At 45.0% G+C, this 18435-nt stretch overlaps 1 protein-coding gene across 15 annotated transcripts in view; it reads right to left on the bottom strand.

Annotated features, from left to right (window-relative positions):
- The window catches only part of gtdc1 (glycosyltransferase-like domain containing 1), an 872535-nt gene that overhangs the window by 224285 nt on the left and 629815 nt on the right, over positions 1-18435 (bottom strand). The window lies entirely within an intron of this gene.

Below are 18435 nucleotides of genomic sequence, written 5' to 3'. Positions count from 1 at the left end.
CAAAATAGCTGCATTTTACACATATTATACTTTTTCATTTATGCTGCTCTTTTACACATAACACAGCTTCATGACAATGAAAAAACCTGAACCTGAAATGTACATGAATGTTAGGAACTCAGTGATATGGTTGCAAAATACTCACTTCAAATTACCATGGTCACATGTTCACCAACAAACTCAACTGAGATTAGCTGGACTGGCTTTGTAGCTCTTACAGTAAAGCATTGGGACTCCCATGCTTCAAGCATAGATTCAGTGGACATGATCACTCTTTTGACTGGTCTTGCTTGAGCTGTTAGATGCAATAGCCTTATGGTAATACAGCATTTCAACACAGGAAAGGTGAAAAAGAAAAAGAGCGCACTGCAGACTGAATTCCTGTTGGTGGACGTGCAATGGTACTGATGGCAGCTATATAAAAGTCTTTGGCCAAAAGCAGTGCATTTTCTAAGCTGAAGCAGCAGGATAATAACACTGATTTTATAGGAATAAAATGATATAAAGAAAATGTAAATAGTTGAATGGATATGCAAAACATTGCTGCATTGCTCTAGTTAGGGGGAGGAGCTCAGATTATAACCTTTGCTCATATTTATCCCTGGTTCTTCAAGAAGAGAAGTTGCTCATCGTACTCATGCCATGCCCAACACCTGGTCCAGGCATGGATCCTTGCTGTTGCTAATGAGGCAAAACAAAGGTAAACAAGATCATACTACAGGCTGTTTTTCAATGACGTTTACAGCAGAACAGCACAGGCAGTGGCAATGGCAATATATCCAGGCAGGAACACCTGGTGTCCAGAGCACACAGTCTGGGAGACTGCAAGGGAGTGCTTTTTTTATTGGTCATCTTCAGTTGTGGGCAAGATAATCTGGCAATCCTTTTACTCATGGTAAGGTTGTGTTAAACATAGGGAACAGAAAAGAATGCAGCTGCTTCCATAATTAAAAATGGTCAGTGAATGTGATCTTGTGGCACTTTGTTTAAAAAATTGCATAATAGGGTATTCTAAGACAGCAAGAAATGACTCCTTATTATCTCTGCTGCCTTCAACATTTCTGATCAAGTGTCAGCCTTGGCTCAGTTGGTAGTACTCTCATCTGAGTCACAAGGTTGTGGATTCAAGTCAATTCAAGTCCCACTCCAGGACTTGAGCACAAACATCAAGGCTGACGCTCCAGTGCAGTACTAAGGGAGTGACGCACTGTTAGAGGTACCATCTTTCAGATGTGATGATAAACTGTAGCCTCATCTACCCTCTCAGGTGGACGTAAAAGATCCCATGTCACTATTTCAAAAATGTTCAGATGAGTTATCCTTGGTTCACTCCTCAGTGACCCCAAAATGCTCTCATCTTTCCATGCAAGCTCAGGAGATGCAACACCTCCCCTTTTTACCCCCTCCCTTCACACCATCCCAGGCCCCAAACACTCGTTCCAGGTGAAACAGTGATTTACTTTTCAATTTAGTACAGTGCAATCGATGCTCATGATGTGGTCTCCTACATTGGGGAGACCAAACACAGACTGGGTGATCGCTTTGTGGAACATCTCCATTCAGTCTGCAAGCATGACCCTCAGCTTCCTATTCCACGTCATTGTAATTCTCCACAATGCTTCCACTCTGACCTTCCTAACCTCAGCCTCCTGCGGTTCTAATGAAGCTCAACGCAAGTTCGAGGAACAGCACCATATCTTTTGACTGGGCACTTCACATCCTTCTGGACTGAGCATTGAGTTCAACAATTTTAGATCTTAACTTCAGCCCCCAATTTGTTTCCTTTTTCTTTGCTCGTTTGGTTTTTCTCTCGTTTCTCTCTTTTCCCTTTTTTTGCTTTTGGATGGCAGCTATTCATGATCCTGACATTCACACCTCCTCTAGATATGTTTTGTTACTTTGCTTGTCCCTTTACAACACCTTTTGGCCTTGCACGATGAACCCTTGTCATTTAATCTCTCCTGCCCTCCACCCTATCACAGACCTTACCCTTTTGTTCCTTTTCCGCACCCTCCCCCCCACCCCCGGTCCCTTGCTCAAAACCTATTACATTTCTAACTTTTCCCAGTTCTGATGAAAGGTTACAGACCTGAAATGTTGGTCTGAATTTTGTTGTGGAGACGGGGGTCCTAGCAGCAGCCAGAAGATGGGGAGATGCCGCCTCGGCCCTCCGTCAGACCCCCGGTGTTATTTAACGGTGGGCAGGCAATTAACTGCCGCAATCAGGGAGAGTCCCTTTAAGGCACGTGCTCTCCCCCCTCCAGAACAGCTGGCCAATCACAAGGCCAGCAGCTCTGCAGTACCGGCAGCGCCGGTGGGAGATGTGGGCAACTGCCAGTATTGCAGAAGGCCCTGCAGTACAGCGGAATGGCAAAGACCCCAGTGGAGGTGAGTGGGACGGGGTCGCCAGGGTCAATCAGGCAGGCCCCGGTAAAGGGGTGGGGTTAATGAGGGTTGTGGGGGGGGGGGGGAGAGGGGTGAGGGGCGGGGGGGGCGGTGAGGGGCGGGGGGGGCGGTGACGGGCGGGGGGTGGTGGCGGTGAGGAGCAGGGGGAGGTGAGGAGCAGGGGGGGGGGCGGCGAAGAATTGTTCCTGAGGGTAAGGTAGTGATCACTGCTGGGGGTGGGGGGCCTGGATTGCCCCCAAAGGAGGGACCCCCCCAACCCTGCTAGGAGGATGCCAGGTTTTACCTGGCGGCACTGGTCCCTGACGGTGGGCCCCTCCACTTTCCATTAAGTTGAGCCAGAGGCGCGAAGAGGCCATTAAGTGGTCATTAATTGGCCACTTAAGGGCCTCAATTGGCCTGGGGCGGGAAGGCTGTTGTTGGCTTTCCCCTCCCTGGACTAAATTGGAAGGTGTCAGGAAGGTGACAGACACTCTCCCCTCCTGCCTTCTGATGCAATTTTATAGGCGTGCCCTCCCCCAACCCCAACATCCAGTCCCGTCCTGAGGGGACCCATAAAATTCAGCCTGATAACTGTTTCTTTCTCCACAGATGCTGCCAGACCTGCTGAGTATTTCCAGCATTTTCTGTTTTTATTTCAGATTCAGCATTTCAGAGTATTCTGCTTTTGAGTTTTCCCTGGTGTCCTGAGCAATATTTATCCCTCAATCAACATCACAAAACAGATTTCTGGTCATTATCACATTGCTGTTTGTGGGAGCTTGCTGCGTGCAAATTGGCTGCTGCATTTTCTACATTCAAACAGTGATGACACTTCAAAAGGACCTCAATGGCTGTAACGTGCTTTGGGATCCCTGGTGGTCATGAAAGGCACGATATAAATGTCCCAACGCACTTCACAGAGATATAATCAAAATTGGACAGCTAGCCAAAGGAGATATTACAAGGGTTCACCAAAAGCTTTGGCAAAGAGGTGGGCTGTAAGGATGATCTTAATGGAGAAGGAGGAGACTGAAAAGGCTAGGGCTGTTTTCCTTGGAGCAGGGAAGGCTGAGGGGGGACATGATTGAGGTTATGAAGATTATGAGGGGCATTGATAGGTTAGATAGGAGGAAACTTTTTCCCTTGGCGGAGGGGTCAAGAACCTTACCCTAAATAGATTTAGGGAAGAGGTTTAGGGGAGATTTGAGGAAACATTTTTTCACCCAGAGGGTGGTTGGAATCTGGAACGCACTGCCTGAAGAGGTGGTGGAGGCAGGAACCTTCACAACATTTAAGAAGTATTGAGATGACCACTTGAAATGCCATAGCATACAGGGCTACGGGCCAAATGCAGGAATATGGGATTAGAATAGTTGGGTGCTGTATGGCCGGCACAGACATAATGGGCTGAAGGGCCTGATTCTGTGCTGTATAACTCTATGACTCTATGAGGTGGAGAGACAGAGGGGTTTAGGAACAAAATATCGTAATATGGGGCATCAGCAGCTGAAGTAATGGTAGGGGTGAAGAGAATGGAGGTACACGTAAGGCTAGAGTCATGATGAACAGTGAATATTTTAGCTGGGGGCAGGGATAGTGGGTGCAGTGATGGTACTGCAGGTTTGTAGGCCTAGAGGAGGTTAGAGAGATGGGGGGGGGGGGGGAAAGCCACAAAAAGGATTTGAAACAGTACCCTCTACTTTGTCATCTCCCTCCCTGATTTTACAAATCTCATCAAGATCTTTCTCTGTGACTACGCCTTTGTACCCACCTGAGTATCCTCCATTTTTCCCTTTTCCTCCTGAAGGAGACTATCTGGCCAACCATGTCTCTGTCAGTACTACCTCTTCAACTGGATCTATCTTTTCTAATTCTATTTCCCTGCATTTTGCCTTTATACCATTCATTTTAAAATACCTGAAAATCTACATTGGCTCCTTCATCTTCTTTGTTCCAAAGAAAAGTTCCATATTTCCAGACCGCACTTCATATCTATAATCTCACATTCCTGTTACCATACGAGTTAACCTTCTCCCCTTTCCATTGTTCTCAATGCTATCCCATCATTGGGTGCCAGAACTGCTTACAATAGTCTAACCATGGTCTAAAGCAACAGCCTTAGTTCAGTGGTAGCACTCATGCTAAGTCAGAAGTGAATAGGCTCCAGCCTTGAGACTCAAGCACATGATCTAAGCTGGTACTGCTTATTCTAGTTCCACTTCTCCACAGGTCACAACATACATTTAAATTTTTTCCCACTTACTGATATGGTCAACAAAATTATAATGAAGTAAAGCATAAACACTTAGATTGCAATATTAAAGTTCCCTTTTTACCTTAGCCCCTCTCTCTCACACACACACACACACACACACACACACACACACACACACACACACACACACACACACACACACACACACACACACACACACACACACACACACACACACACACACACACACACACACACACAATCGCTACGTGCAGAAGGAGGCCGTTTGGCCTATCGTGTCTGCACCGGCTCTCCGAAAGAGCAATTCACTCAGTTCCATCCCCCTGTCTTCTCCCCGTAACCCTGCACATTCTTCCTTTTCATATAAGAGTCTAATTCCCATTTGAATGCTTCAATTGAACCTGCCTCCACCACATTCTCAGGCAGTGCATTCCAGACCTTAACCACTCTCTGCGTGAAAAAGTTTTTCCTCATGTCACTTTTGCTTCTCTTACCAAATATTTTAAATCTGTGCCCTCCCGTTCTCAATTCTTTCATGAGTGGGAACAGTTTCTCTCTATCTACTCTGTCCAGACACCTCACGATTTTGAATATCTCTTCTCCAAGGAAAACAGTCCTAACTTCTCTAATCTATCTTCATAACTGAAATTCCTCATCCCTGGAACCATTCTCGTGAATTTTTTCCACACTCTTTCCAATGCCCTCACATCTTTCTTAAAGTGTGGTGCCCAAAACTGGATGCAATACTCCAGCTAAGGCCGAACTATTATCTTATACAAGCTCAACATAACTTCCTAGCTCTTGTACTCTATGCCCCTATTAATAAAGCCCAGGATACTGTATGCTTTATTAACCGTTCTCTCAACCTGTCCTGCCACCTTCAATGACTTATGCACCTAGGTCCCTCTGCTCCTGCACCCCCTTTAGAAATGTTCATTTATTTTATATTGTCTCTCCATGTTCTTCCTACCAAAATTCCCCTTTAGGGTGGCACAGTGGTTAGCACCGCAGCCTCACAGCTCCAGCGACCCGGGTTCAGTTCTGGGTACTGCCTGTGTGGAGTTTTCAAGTTCTCCCTGTGACCACGTGGGTTTCCGCCAGGTGCTCCGGTTTCCTCCTACAGCCAAAGACTTGAAGGTTGATAGGTAAATTGCCCCTAGTGTAGGCAGGTGGTAGGAGAATGGTGGGGATGTGGTAGGGAATATGGGGTTAATGTAGGATTAGTATAAAATGGGTTGTTGGTCAGCACAGACTTGGTGGGCCAAAGGGTCTGTTTCAGGGCTGTATCTCTAAATAAATAAAATGAATCACTTCACATTTCTCTACATTGAATTTTATCTGCCCACTCTACCAACTTGTCTATGTCCTTCTGGAGTTCTACACTATCCTCCTCACAGTTCACAATGCTTCATAGTTTCGTATCATCTGCAAACGTTGAAATTGTGCCCTGTACACCAATGTCTAGGTCATTAATATACATCAGGAAAAGCAAGAGTCCCAACACTGATCCCTGGGGGGGACTCTACTACAAACCTTCCTCCATCCTGAAAAACATCCATGAACCACTACTCTTTGTTTCCTGTCACTCAGCCAATTTTGTATCCATGTTGCTACCATCCCTTTTATGCCATGAGCTATAAGTTTGCTCACAGGTCTGTTGTGTGGCACTGTATAAAACGCATTTTGAAAGTCCATGTACACATCAACAGCATTGCCCTCATCAGCTCTCTCTGTTACCTCCTCACAAAACTCCAGCAAGTTAGTTAAACATGATTTTCTCCAAAGAAATCCATGCTGGCTTTCTTTAATTAACCCACATTTGTCCACGTGACTATTAATTTTGTCCCAAATTATTTTTTGTAGAGGTTTCCAATTTTTGAACAAGGGTGTAACGTTTGCAATTCTCCAGTCCTTGACACTACCCCCGAGTCTAAGACTGAAAAATTATGGCCATTGCCTCTGCGATTTCTACCCTCACTTCCCTCCGTATCCTTGGATGCAACTCATCCGGCCCTGGTGCCTTATCCACTTTAGCAGAAGGTGGAATTTGAATTCAATTAATAAATCTGGAATTAAAAGCTAGTCTAATGATGGCCATGAAACCATTGTCGATTGTTGTAAAAACCCATCTGGTTCACTAATGTCCTTTAGGGAAGGAAATCTGCTGTCGTTACCTGGTCTGGCCTACATGTGACTCCAGACCCACAGCAATGTGGTTAACTCTTACATGCCCTCTGAAATGGCCTAGCAAGCCACTCAGTTGTATCTAACCGCTACAAAGTCTATAAAAAGGAATGAAACCGGACAATGTCCCAGACACTGCCATCACCATCCCTGGGTGTGTCCTGTCCCACCGGCAGGACAGACCCACCAGTGGTGGTGGCACAGTGGTATACTGTAGGGAGGGAGTTGCCCTGGGAGTCCTCAAGATTGACTCCGGACCCCATGAAATCTCTTGGCATCAAGTCAAACATGGGCAAGGCAACCTCCTACTGATTACCACCTACTGCCCTCCCTCAGCTGATGACTCAGTACTTCTCCATGTTGAACACCACTTGGAGGAAGCACTGAGGGTGGCAAGGGCACAAAATGTACTCTAGGTGGGGGACTTCAATGTCCATCACCAAGAGTGGCTCGGTAGCACCACTACTGACCGAGCTGGCCGAGTCCTAAAGGACATAGCTGCTAGACTGGGTCTGCGGCAGGTGGTGGGGGAACCAACACAAGGGAAAAACATACTTGACCTCGTCCTCACCAATCTGCCTGCCGCAGATGCTTCTGTCCATGACTGTATTGGTAGGAGTGACCACCGCACAGTACTTGTGGAGACGAAGTCCCGCCTTCACATTGAGGATACCGTCCATCGTGTTGTGTGGCACTATCACCGTGCTAAATGGGATAGATTTCGAACAGATCGAGCAATGCAAAACTGGGCATCCTTGAGGCGCTGTGGGCCATCAGCAGCAGCAGAATTGTTCTCATCCACAATCTGTAACCTCATGGCCCGGCATATCCCCCCCTCTACCAATACCATCAAGCCAGGAGACTAACCCTGGTTTAATGAAGAGTGCAGGAGGACATGCCAGGAGCAGCACCAGGCATACCTCAAAATGAGGTGTCAATCTGGTGAAGCTACAACCCAGGACTACTTGCATGCCAAACTGCGTAAGCAGCATGCGATAGACAGAGCTAAGCGATCCCATAACCAACGGATCAGATCGAAGCTCTGCAGTCCTGCCACATCCAGCCGTGAATGGTGGTGGACAATTAAACAACTAACTGGAGGAGGTGGCTCAACAAATATCCCCATCCTCAATGATGGGGGAGCCCAGCACATCAGTGCGAAAGATAAGGCTGAAGCATTTGCAACAATCTTCAGCGAGAAGTGCCGAGTTGATGATCCATCTCGGCCTCCTCCTGAAGTCCCCAGCATCACAGATGCCAGACTTCAGCCAATTCGATTCACTCCGCATGATATCAAGAAACGACTGAAGGCGCTGGATACTGCAAAAGCTATGGGCCCTGACAATATTCCGGCAATAGTACTGAAGACCTATGCTCCAGAACTTGCCACGCCCCGAGCCAAGCTGTTCCAGTACAGCTACAACACTGGCATCTACCCTGCAATGTGGAAAATTGCCCAGGTATGTCCTGTACCCAAAAAGCAGGACAAGTCCAACCCGGCCAATTACCACCCCATCAGCCTACTCTCAATCATCAGTAAAGTGATGGAAGGTGTCATCAACAGTGCCATCAAGCGGCACTTGCTTAGCAATAACCTGCTCAGTGACGCTCAGTTTGGGTTCCGCCAGGGCCACTCAGCTCCTGACCTCATTATAGTCTTGGTTCAAACATGGACAAAAACATGAACTCAAGAGGTGAGGTGAGAGTGACTCCCTTGACATCAAGGCAGCATTTGACCGAGTATGGCATCAAGGAGCCCTAGCAAAACTGAGGTCAATGGGAATCAGGGGGAAAACCCTCCGCTGGTTGGAGTCATACCTAGCGCAAAGGAAGATGGTTGTGGTTGTTGGAGGTCAATCATCTGAGCTCCAGGACATCACTGAAGGAGTTCCTCAGGGTAGTGTCCTAGGCCCAACCATCTTCAGCTGCTTCATCAATGACCTTCCTTCAGTCATAAGGTCAGAAGTGGGGATGTTCGCTGATGATTGCACAATGTTCAGCACCGTTCGTGACTCCTCAGATACTGAAGCAGTCCGTGTAGAAATGCAGCATGACCTGGACAATATCCAGGCTTGGGCTGATAAGTGGCAAGTAACATTCGCGCCATACAAGTGCCAGGCAATGACCATCTCCAACAAGAGAGAATCTAACCATCGCCCCTTGACATTCAACGGCATTACCATCGCTGAATCCCCCACTATCAACATCCTAGGGGCTACCATTGACCAGAAACTGAACTGCAGTAGCCATATAAATACCGTGGCTACAAGAGCAGGTCAGAGGCTAGGAATCCTGAGGCGAGTAACTCACCTCCTCACTCCCCAAAGCCTGTCCACCATCTACAAGGCACAAGTCAGGAGTGTGATGGAATACTCTCCACTTGCCTGGATGGGTGCAGCTCCAACAACACTCAAGAAGCTCGACACCATCCAGGACAAAGCAGCCCGCTTGATTGGCACCCCATCTACAAACATTCACTCCCGTCACCACCGACGCACAGTAGCAGCAGTGTGTACCATCTACAAGATGCACTGCAGCAATGCACCAAGGCTCCTTAGACAGCACCTTCCAAACCCACAACCTCTACCAACTAGAAGGACAAGGGCAGCAAATGCATGGGAACACCACCACCTGCAAGTTCCCCTCCAAGTCACACACCATCCTGACTTGGAACTATACCGCCGTTCCTTTACTGTCGCTGGGTCAAAATCCTGGAACTCCCTTCCTAACAGCACTGTGGGTCTACCTACCCCAAATGGACTGCAGCGGTTCAAGAAGGCAGCTCATCACCACCTTCTCAAGGGCAATTAGGGATGGGCAATAAATGCTGGCATAGCCAGTGACGCCCACATCCCATGAATGAATAAACAAAAAAGTACAGACAGCCTATCCAATAGATCCTCCTTATCAATTTTAATCCCTTCTAGTGTCTGAATTACCTCCTCTTTCACCATTGTCTGGGTTGCATCTTTTACCTTGGTAAAGACAGATGCAAAGTATTCATTTAATACTTCAGCTATGCCCTCTGCCTCCATGTGTAAATCCCCTTTAGTGTCCCTAATCGGCCCCACTCCTCCTTTTACTAATTATATGTCTGTAGAAAACTTTGGGATTTCCTTTAATGCTAGCTGCCAGTCTCTTTTCATGCTCTCTCTTTGCTTCTCTTATTTTCTTTTTCACTTCCCCTCTGGACCTTCTATATTCAGCCTGGTTCTCAGTATTATCTACCTAGCATGTCATAAGCACACTTTTTCTTCTTTATCTTAATCTCTACTTCTTTTGTCATTCGGGGAGCTCTGGATTTGTTTGTCCTACCTTTCCCCCCTTCAAGGGAACATACCTTGACTGTGCCAGAACTATCTCTTCTTTGAAGGTAGCCCATTGTTCAGCTACTGGTTTTCCTACCAACTTTTGACTCCAATTTATTTGCCCCAGCTCATTTCTAACCCCACTGAAGTTGGCCTTCCCCCGGTTAATTATTCTTGCCCTGGATTATTCTTTGTCCTTTTCCATAGTCAGCCTAAACCTTATGATACAATGATCACTGTCCCCTAAATGCTCTCCTATTGACACTTGATCCACTTGGCCCACCTCATTCCCAAGAACCAGGTCTAGCAGTGCCTCCTTCCTCATTGGACATGCAACATACTGCTGTAGAAAACTTTCCTGAACACACTCTAGGAGCTCTTGCCCCTCACTGCCCTTTACACTACTATCCCAGTCTATGTTTGTATAATTCAAGTCCCTCATTATAACTACCTGTTCGTATTTGCACCTCTCTGTAATTTCCTTGCAAATTTGTTCCTTCCCGTCCTTCCCATTAACTGATGGCCCATAGACAACACTGAGCAAAGTAACTGCGCCTTTTTTGTTCCTTAGTTCTAGCCAAATTGATTCTATCCTCGACCCCTCTGGGACATCCTTTTTCCCCAGCACTGCAATGCTCTCCTTAATCAATACCGCCACCCCTCCCCCTTTTTTCCCTTTCCTATCTTTCCTGAACACCTTGTATCCAGGACTATTTAACACCCAGTCCTGCTCTTCTTCGAGCCAGATCTTTGTTATAGCCATAACATATTTCCACATGGCCTGTACCTCATCAGTCTTATTAACCACACTCTGTGCATTCACACACATGCACATTAAACCTGATTTAGATTTCATTTCTTTGCCCCTTACTCTGAGTCCACTTAATAACTTACTATTCCCCACTCTAGTGCCATCTATCTCCCCCAGTATTCTGTGCACCTTGGTATTCCTCGCTGATACTTGCTCCTCGTTTCCACACCCCTGACAAGTTATCCGCTCTGCTCCCCTCCAATCTGAGCTCCCGCTTAGGTTCCCATTCCCTAATTAGTTTAAACCCTCCCTACAGCACTGGTAAATCTCCCTGTGAGGAAATTAGTCCCAGTCCTGCTAATATGCAATCCGTCCATCTTGTACATGTCCCACCTTCTGGTCCCAATGCCCCAGAAATCTGATGCCCGCCCCCCCCTCGCTCAATTCTCCTATTCCTATGCTCACTCGCATGTGCAACTGGGAGTAATCCTGAGATTACTGCTTTTGAGGTCTTGCTTTTTAATCTCCTTCCTAGCTTCCTTAAATCTACTTTCAGGACCTCATCCACCTTTCTACCTATGTCATTGGTGCCAATGGGGACCATGACCTCTGGCTGTTCACTTTCCCCCAGAAGAATGTCCTGTAGCCGTTCCGTGACAAACTTGACCTTGGCACCAGCGAGGCAACACAACATCCTGGAGTCCCATCTACGGCCACAGAAACACCTGTCTGTTTCCCTAGCTAATGAATCCCCTATCTCTACTGCTCTTTCATTCTTGTTCCTCCCCTCCTGTGCAGCTGAGCCACCTCTGACTGCACTCCTCTGAGGAACCATCAACCTCACCAGTATCCAAAATGGAAAACCAATTAGCAAGCGAGATCGTCTCAGGGGATTCCTGCACTACCTGCCTGGTTCTCTGACTGCCTGGCGGTCACCCATTCCCTACTTGCCTGCATGCTCCTATTCTGTGGTGTGACCACCTCCCTAAACATGCTATCCACATAGTTCTTTGCCTTGCGGATGCACCACAGTGATTACAGTCACCGCTCAAGTTCCGAAATACGGAGCTCAAGCTTGTGCAGCCAGTGTCACATCCTGCATATGTGTTTGTCTAGAACACATGGTGCGTCCATGACTTCCCACATGCCACAGGCTGTACATTTCACTCAGCCAAGTTGCCCTGCCATACCTTCACTTTACAAATTATAAGTAGAATAGCTTACCAGTTACTCACCAACCAGCTCCTTTCACTGCACCAAAGCAAGAAGCAAATACTGGAGGGCAAAAAAAGTAGAAAAAAGGAGCACCACCTCCCACTTCACTGAAGTTGCCATGCACCAAACTCGTATCTCCATACTCCGCTTGCAATCTGCACGCCGTTTTCTGGCGCACCGAGACCTCTGTATTTATACTTTCTGAAGCTCAAACTGCAGCAACCAGATTGGACTGTCAGCTACTTACCTAATCAGTTACTCTGCAGTACAGCCTGTTAATCCCTGCCTAAGACTTTTCAGAGCTCTATTAGAGACAAAAAAAAACTTGTGCTGAATACCTGCTCATTCTTGAAGAAACAGCAGATGAGATACATTGTGTTCCAAAACTAGCATACAGTCTGGTCTCCGAGTACACGTAGACGAGTCGCTGGGATCTTTTAGAACAGTTCTTTTCAAGCGGCGTTGAGAATTAATTTAGCAGGCTTTTCTTCAAAGACAGGAGATGTGCTGAGTTGACACAGTGGACTTCTCAGGGTCTTTTAGAGAGCTGCTGGAAAGCTGAGCTGGGTTGTGGTCATCTCTCCTTCCTTGGGAATTCTCTTCTCTCCTTGGAAGTTCTCTCTCTTTTTATACAGTTCAACCCAACTCAAAACAATTCAAAACTGAAACACACAACAGGAGGTCAACCTCTTCCTCCATCAATACTGACCTGTCACTTCTTTGTAAACAACTTCTCAAGGTGTCCAAAGTTCTCTGTTGTTTATTGAGCTGGAAGTCAAGTGGCTTCCCAGAAAGGCTCGTTTCCCTCACAAGACCTCTCAGTGCCCCTTTGTAAAAACATTTCCAGGGACTGTTTTTCAAAGCCAAGTGGATTTCACATGACCCCCTCCTTGAAAACCCCGAATTTTAACATTTCTTCAATCTTTTAAAAATGAATCCTCAAAAAATACATTTAACAAAACACAGAATCATTTTAGTAGCATTAATACTGAAAGAGGAATGCATTGTCGAATATGTAGTCTTTCAGAGAAGGCCCCATCTGCCTTCTAAGGTAGACGTAAAATATCCTATGACAACATTCAAACAGCAGGGAAGTTCTTCTGGTGTTCTGGCTAATGTTTATCCCTCAACCATCATCAACACAACAGATAGAACCATAGAAAAATTACTGCATAGAAGGAAGCCATTTAGCCCATTGTGTCCATGCCGACCGAAAATGTACTAGCCGCCCAATCTAATCCCACCTTCCTGCACCTGGTCCATAGCCTTGCAGGTTACAGCACTTCGAGTGCATGTCCATTTACCTTTTAAAATAATTGAGTGTTTCTGCCTTCACCACCATTCCTGGCAATGAATTCCAGACACTCACCACCCTCTGGGTGAAAAAGTTTTTCCTCATGTCCCCTCTAATCCTTCTAGCAATCATCTTAAATCTGTGCCCCCTGGTAATTGACTTCTCCACTGGAGAAACAGGTCCTTCCTGTCTACTCTATCTAGGCCCCTCATAATTTTGTACACCTCAATTAAGTCACCCCTAAGCCTCCTCTGTGCTAAGGAAAACAACCCTAGCCTATCCAATCTTTCCTCATAGCTGCAATTTTCAAGCCCTGGCAACATTCTTGTAAATCCCCTCTGTACTGTCTCCAGAGCAATAATGTCCTTCCAGTAATGTGGTGACCAGAACTGTACGCAATACTCCAGGTGTAGCCTAACCAGTGTTTTATACAGTTCCAGCATTACATCCCTGCTTTTGTATTCTATACCTCAGCCAATAAAGGAAAGCATTCCATATGCCTTCTTCACAATCTATCTACCTGTCCTGTCATCTTCAGGGACCTGTGTACATGCACTCTAAGGTTTCTCACTTCTTCTACCCCTCTCAATATCCTTTCGTTTGTTGTGTATTCCCTAGCTTTGTTTGCCCTCTGCAAATGCATGACCTCACAATTTTCTGGATTGAATTCCATTTGCCACTTTTCCGCCCACTCAATCAATTGATGTCTTTTTGGAGTCTACAGCTATCCTCTTCACTACCAACTACACAGCCAATTTTTGGGTCATCAGCAAATTTTCCAATCATGCTGCCCACACTTAAGTTCAAATCATTAATGTATACCACAAACAGCAAGGGAAACAACACTGAGCCTTGTGGAATGCCACTGGAAACAGCTTTCCATTCACAAAAACATCCATCGGCCACTACCCTTTGTTTCCTGTCACTGAGCCAATTCTGGATCCAACCTGCCACATTCCCCTGAATCCCATGGGCTTTCATTTTACTGACCAGTCTGCCATGTGGGATCTTGTCAAATGCCTTACTAACATCCATGTAGACCACATCCACTGCATTACTCTCATCAATCCTCCTTGTCGCTTCCTCAAAAACCTCAATTCAGTTAGTAAGACATGACCTTCCCCTAACAAATCCATGCTGACTATCCCTGATTAATCTGTGCCTTTCTAAGTGGCAGTTTATCCTGTCTCTCAGAATTGATTCCAACAATTTACATACCACCGAGGTCAGACTGACCGGCCTATAATTAATTGGCCTATCCCTCGCACCCTTTTTAAACAATAGTACAACGTTTGCAGACCTCCGATTGTCTGGTACCTCGCCTGTATCTAGTGACGATTTGAAGATGATCCTCAGCACATCCACTATTTCCTTTCTGAAATCCTTTAACAACCTGGGATGCAATCCATCCAGCCCTGGTGATTTCTACACTTTCAAGGATGTCAGATCCTCTAGTACTTCCTCTCTCATTATGTTTATCGTATCTAATATTTCACACTCCTCTTTAACTACAGTGTCTGTATCAACCCTCTCCTTTGTGGAGACAGAGACAAAAAACTCATTAAGGACCCTGCTCACATCTTCTGCAACCATACATATGTTCCCTTGTACATCTCTGATAGTCCCTACTCTTTCCTTAGTTATCATCTTGCTCTTAATATACAGATAAAACATCTTTGGGGTTTCCTTGATTTTACCTGCCAATAATTTTTCATGTCCTCTCTTTGCTTTTCTAATTTCCTTTATTACTTCACCCCTGCACTTTCTATACTCCTCTAGGCTTTTTAAAGTATTAGGATTTTTGTGATAGTCATAAGCTTTCTTTTTCTGCTTCAACTTAGCCTGTAAGCTTCTAAATAACCAGGGGGCTCAAGATTTGGCAGTACCGCCCTTTATCTTTGTGGGGACATGCCTACACTGTGCCTGTAGTATCTTGCTTTTGCCACTGATTTTCCTTCAAGTAGCTGTATCTAGTCCATTTTCTCCAGGTCACCTCTCAGTTTCATAAAATTTGCCTTCTCCCAATTTAGAAATCTTACACCTGTTTTATCTTTGTCCTTATCGATGATTATGCCAAAACTAACTGTACTATGGTCACTATCTCCAAAATGGTCACCCACCATTATGTCATCCACTTGCCCAGCTTCATTACTGAAGACTAAATCTAGAATTGCATCCCCTCTTGTTGGACTTGTTACATGATAGCAGAATTATACTTCAACTTTTGTTTGTTCTGAACCCCATGTCTTCCATATGGGTGAACATGTAGCCAAATGGGCATCTAAATTTTAGAAATTAACTGGTTATTTATCTGGTGCAACTTAGCTGCAATGTTCCTTTACGTAACAAAAGTACTTCAAAATTACTTTTTTTATTTGTTCGGGGGATGTGGGCATTGCTGGCTAGTCCAGCATTTATTGCCCATCCCTAATTGCCCTTGATAAGTTGGTGGTGAGCTGCCTTCTTGAACCGCTGCAGTATCTTATTAGTTGTGAAGTGCTTTCAGATGTCCAGGAATGTGAATGGTGCTATATAAATACAAGATCTTTTATGTTAACCAATAACTTGTACTGATTTAACATCATTTGCTTTCATATTTAATGGCCCTAAGTATTACAACAATTTGTATTTCTATAATGCTGCTCATGTACAGCAAGATACCTCAAAGCATTTAAATTTTGGAAGACGCAACAAGTAATGCTGAGCAGGAGAAGAGAGAAGAACAGAGGCACAGGTGAAGGGAATAGTTTGAGTATTTAAATTGGGAGGCAGGTGGCAAAGTGGAAGAAACTAGAGCTCCAGCAGTGGAGTAGATAAAACCTAAAATACCAATTGCCTTTTTTAAAAAAAAACTTCTTCAAAGGCCTTTATCAGCTGTTAACATTTTTATTATAATAGTAGTTTTTGGACAACAACATTCTAAAAATTAGAAGCCCATTTTGCTACTTGTTCATCCATATGGAAGACATGGGGTTCAGAGCAAAAGTTGAAACATAATTCTGCTATCTGAGTAATTAAACTTAAGCTGAACTAGTTCATGTGTTTACCATGTGGAGTTCATTACTGTGCTCTGAAGTACTGCCAAGGAGAGCAGGATGACTGAACAGACTCTGGTTATAAAAAGGTTACATGAGCTACCAAATTTGATAAGTAGATAGTCCAAATAGCTACCAATGGAGAATTTGTTTTGATTTATTTTGTTACATTTCATATGCCTTTTAGCTTGTAAGTGCAGATGGATAAAATTTATCTTAAATCAGTGCACAATGCTGTCAATTCAGAAATTCAGACTCCTTTCAATAGACGGGATTGTGCAGGTTAGCCCATTGTTCATTTCAAATGTGCCCACTCACAGTCCCTGCCGCTGACCCCACTGATGTCAGGGGTAGGAGCCATGAGTAGCAGGCTTTTGGATCAGAATCTAGCCCAAACAATAGGATGAAAAGTTTCTACTTTTTCCTGGCAGTAAGGTTTATACTTAAAACAGTTCCTAACTGACAGACTTGAGCAAAAAAAGTGCCACAATTTGGCTGTAGTTGGCACAAAGTTGGTTTTGAGACAAGGTGACAAAAAATAGGACATGTTCCATGGTCAACATTTATATTTCGTATCTAGACTTAAATCTGCTTTCTCAAAAAAAACTTCAGTTTGCATTTACATTTCATACATTGGGTTTGAAAATGCAGCATAGTCACAAACTACACAGGGTGAAGTTTCCAAAAGGACGTCGTGGGGATGGTGCCTCCACCTGCCCCCACAAATTCATTAATAGGGAGGGGAGGGCAGACAGGACCAGAGAGTCCCTATATTGGGAGCTGTGATGCCCAAACTTCAGTAGGGACATGACGTTCGGTCGGCGTAGACTAACCTTTTTGACAGAGTTGAATGTGTGCACCACCTGATGGTCCAGGCCTGGAATGTGGACTGGAGGTCATGAGATGCAGGATGCCACTTGTAAGAAAAAAACTGAGGACTGCTGAAGGCAGCCTCTTTCCCTTTCTGGGGGGGGTGGAATCAACATCTTCCTGGTCCAGTAAGCTCCAATTGGTGTTTCTGGCCTCTTCAGTAATGGGGTGGGGGAGGGGGAGAGGGTTGAAAAGAGGGTACCCTGGATGTGCTAACAAACTGTCAAAGCTAGGCCACTCATGGTTCCTCCCAATGACCCCACAGTCAACAGTCATGTTCACCTCAGCTTATCACACCGGGAACTTATAAAGCAAAATGTAACTTATATGATTTGTTGCAATTCCATATTGACTCCATTACAAGTCAGGCAATTCAGGAGTGAACATTTTCCTTTGTTAGTTTTGTCTTTTAAGTTTAATTAATAGATTATTACTATACAGAACATATATATGAGAGAGAGACAGAAAGTACAAGTTTTAGATACAGTAAATATAACAATGTATCTATTAAGTATGATCAGGAATTTGCTAGGGTCAAATATGATACATCTTAGCATATGGATTTGTAGAGAATATGAAATATTTAAAAAAAAACTGAAGGACAATCAGATAACTGGGAATGAACATTAGTCTCTTATTTCTTGCAGAGTAAAGCTTTGGAGTTTTTTTTATGGAGTACTGCATTTTCCTTTCCTTGGAGTGGTCCATTAGAGGAGTTTGTACCAAAATCAGTTTGCTTTGTTCGAGGGCAGTATGGATTATCATCCTTTTTGTCTGTGCAGTTTTCACTAAATATGGAATCCAGGTGCCAATAGGTGGGCTGAGATGCACACTGCCCCACAGTTCTTCCAACAATTTGGAATTACATCTGTGGAGGCAGACTGGGGCTTACTACACACTGCACCTGGTATTGGGGAATGAGCCCGGCCAGGTGGTTGAAGTTTCAGTAGGGGAACATTTCGGGAACAGTGACCATAATTCCATAAGTTTTAAGGTACATGTGGATAAGGATAAGAGTAGTCCTCGGGTGAAGGTGCTAAATTGGGGGAAGGCTAATTATAACAATATTAGGCAGGAACTGAAGAATTTAGATTGGGGGCAGCTGTTTGAGGGTAAATCAACATCTGACATGTGGGAGTCTTTCAAACGTCAGTTGA

The sequence above is a fragment of the Heterodontus francisci genome, chromosome 7 (genome assembly GCF_036365525.1).
Source record: "Heterodontus francisci isolate sHetFra1 chromosome 7, sHetFra1.hap1, whole genome shotgun sequence".
Taxonomy (NCBI): Eukaryota; Metazoa; Chordata; class Chondrichthyes; order Heterodontiformes; family Heterodontidae; genus Heterodontus; species Heterodontus francisci.
Note: the sequence above shows the minus strand (reverse complement) of the source record. Positions and strands in the feature narration are given on the sequence as shown.